Below are 6,000 nucleotides of genomic sequence, written 5' to 3' on the forward strand. Positions count from 1 at the left end.
GATTGGAGTTCCGCCGGGGGAAAATGGAAAAATCCACACATGGACTTGTGTGAGGACCCGGCGCGATTGGAGTTCCGCCGGGGGGAAATGAAAAGAACCACACATGGACTTGTGTGAGGATCTGGCGCGATTGGAGTTCCGCCGGGGGAAAATGGAAAAATCCACACATGGACTTGTGTGAGGACCCTGCGCGATTAGAGTTCCGCCGGGGGGAAATGAAAAGAACCACACATGGACTTGTGTGAGGATCTGGCGCGATTGGAGTTCCGCTGGGGGAAAATGGAAAAATCCACACATGGACTTGTGTGAGGATCTGGCGCGATTGGAGTTCCGCCGGGGGAAAATGGAAAAATCCACACATGGACTTGTGTGAGGACCCTGCGCGATTGGACTTCCGCCGGGGGGGAGTGAAAAGAACCACACATGGACTTGTGTAAGGATCTGGCGCGATTGGAGTTCCGCCGGGGGAAAATGGAAAAATCCACACATGGACTTGTGTGAGGATCCGGCGCGATTAGAGTTCCGCCGGGGGGAAATGAAAAGAACCACACATGGACTTGTGTGAGGATCTGGCGCGATTGGAGTTCCGCTGGGGGAAAATGGAAAAATCCACACATGGACTTGTGTGAGGATCTGGCGCGATTGGAGTTCCGCCGGGGGGGAAATGGAAAAATCCACACATGGACTTGTGTGAGGATCTTACGCGATTGAAGTTCCGCCGGGGGAAGTGAAAAGAGCCACACATGAACTTGTGTGAGGATCCGGCCTTGGATCCGACGCGATTGGAGTTCCGCCGGGGGGAAATAAAAAAAGCCAAACACAAACAGCGACATCGGAGTGTGAAGATCCGTACGAGATTGAATTATCGTCGATAAATTAAAAAAAATCCAGACGTTATGCACGTGGTTGTGCTTTTGATTGAGTGCTCGTATTGAAGAGCATCTTATGCATGTGGATTACCGTCAGAAGATGCAGATGGAAGCTCGAGAAGTGGCAGCTCAATGTTCATAAATACGCATACATGGACTTGTGTGCGCAATTTCAGACGCGTTTGGACTACCGTCGATATTGTAAGGGAATTCATTTCTTGATTTTAACGAGAAGCTACAGGATGCTCACGTGTATTCATGTTCGTACGACTTGCGACAACGACAACAAATAGTGCTTTTTGCGACTCTTTAGAAAGAAACCCAGCGGACGTGGTTATGCGTCCGCCTTTGTGGTGTACTGATAGCCTCGGATGTGCTTGGAGAGTCACCGAAATAAAAAGTATCTCTGATTGAGAAACTATGGAAAATATAAAAGTTACTGTACAATTTTCATAGATTCGAAAATCCCGGAGTTGTTTGAACAGCATTGAACGCTTCTTTCACAAGTTGAATGTGTCCTATAATGTTGAAATTCATGCATAAAAACAAAAGATTTGAAAAACCGTCGTGTAGGTAGCGACATTAGTAATTTTGGCGTATTGTGAGTGCCCCAGACGACTCGATTCGCGCTGCAGGTCAAGGAAAATTTCCGTTAAACGAAAAATACTCAACTGGTTCACCATGTTTCATGTTGTGGTTTCTAATGGTTGTAATTATGAGGTGCTATTGCGGACCGATTGGACAATAGTATGGGACAAACATCAAATTCTCGCTCCAGTCGACTTTTTAGATTCCATTTAGGTCCCATATGAACTGTACAAAATTTCAGCGCAATCGGTGAAACTATAATTTAGCGCAAGCGGTTCAAAGTTTTCATTTGATTTACTATGGGAAAAGTTACACTTTCAGATAAAAAATCCCAGAGGTCGCCCCTTGTCTCCTTAATTCAAATCGATCAATGCTTCTTATAGAAAAATCATATATGAAACTTTCCTTCAAAGACCACAAAACAATTGGATGCTTGTGAAAAAAGTTATTGATTTATTACCGATTAGTGATCCAACGAACGGCTTTTTGTTTTGCTTTATTAGCAGCACTGTAGCTGCTGCCTTGGCTGCTGCTGTTTCTGGGGGTGGTGATGCCTCCCGCCACCCCATGCAACAACGGCAGCAGCAGTGCTGCTGATAAAACAAAACAAAAAGCCAGTCGTTGAATCACTAATCGGTAATAAATCAATAACTTTTTTCACAAGCATCCAATTGTTTTGTGGTCTTCGAAGGAAAGTTTCATATATGATTTTTCTATAAGAAGCATTGATCGATTTTAATTAAGGAGACAAGGGGCGACCTCTGGGATTTTTTATCTGAAAGTGTAACTTTTTCCATAGTAAATCATATGAAAACTTTGAACCGCTTGCGCTAAATTATAGTTTCACCGATTGCGCTGAAATTTTGTGCAGTTCATATGGGACCTAAATGGAATCTAAAAAGTCGACTGGAGCGAGGATTTATTTTTTCCATACAAGCGTGTACCATACTATTGGACAACCGTTTGAATGAGAACGATTTCGCTTAGAAAAGATTTCATGTCAATTTAGTATTCTCGGGCGAGTTTTGTCTCACGATGAAAGGTACATTTCGTTGAAAAAATCAAGAAAAGTAACATATGTACAATAGAAATACACTAGAACTCCAACGGCGCTGTAGTCACTTTTCGTATTTAATTAAATTTATAACTTTAATTGTAATAATTGATTGTTTTAACTGTCCAGCTGATAAAGGATCTTTTGTTTTGGTAATTAAAATTTATTTGACACTTCTAGTACCTCTACTGACGCTATAAGGGCGTGGCAAACTAGATGTTAGTCACACGAATAGTCGCGACATTGGACTTCTGTGGCTAGTTATTCTACTATATGTACCAAACGTGGTAGCAACCGGACATAAAACTAGTATATGAACCAACATATAAAGTCTTTAATACATCATTCATTACGTCTATGTTTGCATTTTTGAAAGTTTTTCAATGGGAAATCTGTCAAACTACTGCCACGCAAGGGCATACGTACCATTATATGGAGCTTTTATGACATGCACCGCATTTAGATTGCCAAAACATGTTCAGTAACATTTTTTAAATAAAAGGCAATGTTGAAAACAACTTGTATAAATCGAATGAAAATCGATCAACAGATTATGTCATCGAAATTTCTGTTAGGCATGAATCACTTAACACGGGCATTTTGAAACATGGACAATCGTCAGAATAATTATGTTTCAAACAAAACCGTGCATGGAATAATAACATATTTAAGGATTCTCAAATAAATGCTTTGTTCGCATTAATAAATACTCCTTCTCAATTTAATGTAAATGTGCTCCAAGAACACAAAGTTGGAGAGAAGCAGTCGTTCCAGTGAGAACGTAGAGCCACAAACATTGGCGTAGCTAGGGGGGGTTCCAGGGGTGCCTGGCACCCCCTAGAACAAATTTGGCACCCCCTAGAATTATTCCTTCACAGTCACCAAAAATTTAAAACTTTACACAATAATTCCAATATTTATTAATGGCACATTTCAACAAAAATTAAGCACACCCGGAATTACTTATATAACTGTTGTACGTTTTGGCGTTTTGGATATTTGTAAGAACAATCAACAGACTTCTTCACAGATTCCTCCAGAAATACCTCTATCTATTCGTACAGTGATTTCCCGAGTAGGTGGAAAAATCTGATGAATAGCATATTCAGTTATTATTGATTGAATTACTGAAGAGCAAAAACTGATATTGGTTTGATTGATATAAGAGGTAAAAGAACAGAAATAATAGCAAAATCTTATATGGTGAACTACTTAATAATAGCTCGTTAAGATATTACAAGATCAAGACAATAGCAGACAAGATTTGTCATATTTTTTAGAAAAAAAAAAATTAAAAAATGTCAGCATGCAGCATTGAACCTACGTCCTTAGGATTCACAGGCGGTGAGGCTTACCACTCAACTGTGGCTTGCTGTTGTAAATAACATTGGAATAAGAGCACGCGGTTCTTCGTTTCCACAGCTCAGAAAAGGGCACATGGCATTTCACTAACATTGAGCCTTCTCTATGGGTGTATGTGTTCGTGCAGAAGAGCTAAACTTGTTCTTATGTAGAAATTTTTCAGCTATTTCGACAAGAACAAAAATTGATATCATATCACTTTGAGCTATTCGTGCGATATTCATTAGATTTTTGAATAACACATCAAAATCACATCGAGCTATGACAGCAAAAAATGTTCGATTTGAGATATGATTTAGATATTCTCGTCCACCCGGGTTCTCTAGCCTTTCTTTATGGATTCATCCCGATATTTCTTCAATAAACTTCCCTTAGGATACTCCAGGCAGTCCTGGATGGGGTTGTACAGACTAGAAATTTCTGCAGAGATTGATCCAGTATATTCTGCTATGATTTCTTTGGAAATTCTTACTATGATTATTCTCGGAATTCTTCTAAGGATTCCTCTAAAAATTTCTATTAGGATTTCTTCAGGAATTTCTTCCTGGGATCCTTTCAGAAGCTCCATCGGTGATTCTTCCAGGAATTCCTTCAGAGATTTCATTCAGAGATTCTTCCAGAAATTTCTCATGGAATTCCTCCAGGCGCTTATATTGGCCTTCATCTGGGGATTATGGCTAGGATTTCTCAAGCAACTCCTACTGCGATTCTTCCAGCGATTTCTCTTCTTCTCCAAAAATTCTCACTGTGAAACCTTCTGGAATTCTACTAGGAAAGTTCTTCCGGAAGATCTCCCTGAGATTTTTATATAAAATCCCTTCATTGATTCTTCCATACATTTCTTCAAGGACATATCCAGGACTCTCTACAGAGGTTCTTCCAGAAATTCCACAGGGGATTTCCCCAAGAACATCTATTGACCTTCTTTCATAAATTTAAGCTGGAATTCTTCAAGCAATTCCCATTAGGACTCCTTCAGAAATACTTCTAGGGATTTCTCCTAGCATACTTACTTGCTGCAATACTTTCGGGAAATCTTCCTGAGATTCCTCCTGCGATTCCATCAGGGATTCATCCAGTACCTATACTTCTACCGATTCTTTGAAGGAGAACTGTAGGTATTCCTCCAGGAATTTGTTAGAGGAACTTCTCTTAAGATACCCCAGTCATTGATGATTCCAGGATTTGTCTACAAATTACTTCTATGATAGCTCCCAGAATTCTAGGAATTCCTCCAGATATTCCAGCTGTGACTGCTCAAGCAAATCATGCGGTTCTTCCAGCTATCCTTCCTCCAGAAATTCTAACTGTGGTATTTCAGAAATTATGCTTCGGATTCTTCTAGAGCTTTCTCCTGGCTTTTTTGTTGGGATCTTTCCAGGCAATCTTCCTGGTTTTTTTTTTCGCAGAAATTCCTTTGGTTGCTCCACCAGGGATTTCTCCAAGGACTAACTCAGGAATTCATCCAGAGATTTTATCCAAATATTCCGCTAGAAAATCCTCATAGAATTCCTGCAGAAACTCTTTTTGGCCTATCTCCAAAAATACCTCAAGCAACTCCTCCTGTGATTATTCCAGCAATTCCTCCAGAAATTCTTTATTGGAGTTTATCCTAGCATTATGGCTGGAATTCTTCCTGAGATTCTTTCAGAAAATCTTCCTGCGATTCCTTCAAGGCCATCTGTATAGATTCTTGCAGAGACTTCTCTAGGTATTCCAAGGTTTTTTTTTGTCTTTGGATTCCCCCGGCATTCCTAATGGGGTTTCTCTAGAAATTCCTGTACAGTTTTCTCCAGCAATTCCTTCTAGGATTTTAGCTGAGGTTTCTTCAGTGATACATCCCGGAATCCTTCTAAGAATACCTCCTGAGATTTTTCCTACGATTTCTTCAGAAACTCTCCGGTGATTCCTCTAGGAATTTTCATCCAAGATATTTTGTCCACGGATTCTCTCATAAATTCCTTATGGGATTCCTACAGAAACTCCTCTTGGCTTTCATCCAGGAATTTCCAGGAATTTCAACAGGATTCCATAAGCGATTTCTGCTGCTTCTGATGTTTCAGGAATGCCTTCTAGGTCTCCTCAAGAAATTTTTTCTGTGATACCTGCAGGAATCCCTCTAGAGGT

This window comes from Aedes albopictus, chromosome 3 (genome assembly GCF_035046485.1).
Source record: "Aedes albopictus strain Foshan chromosome 3, AalbF5, whole genome shotgun sequence".
NCBI lineage: Eukaryota > Metazoa > Arthropoda > Insecta > Diptera > Culicidae > Aedes > Aedes albopictus.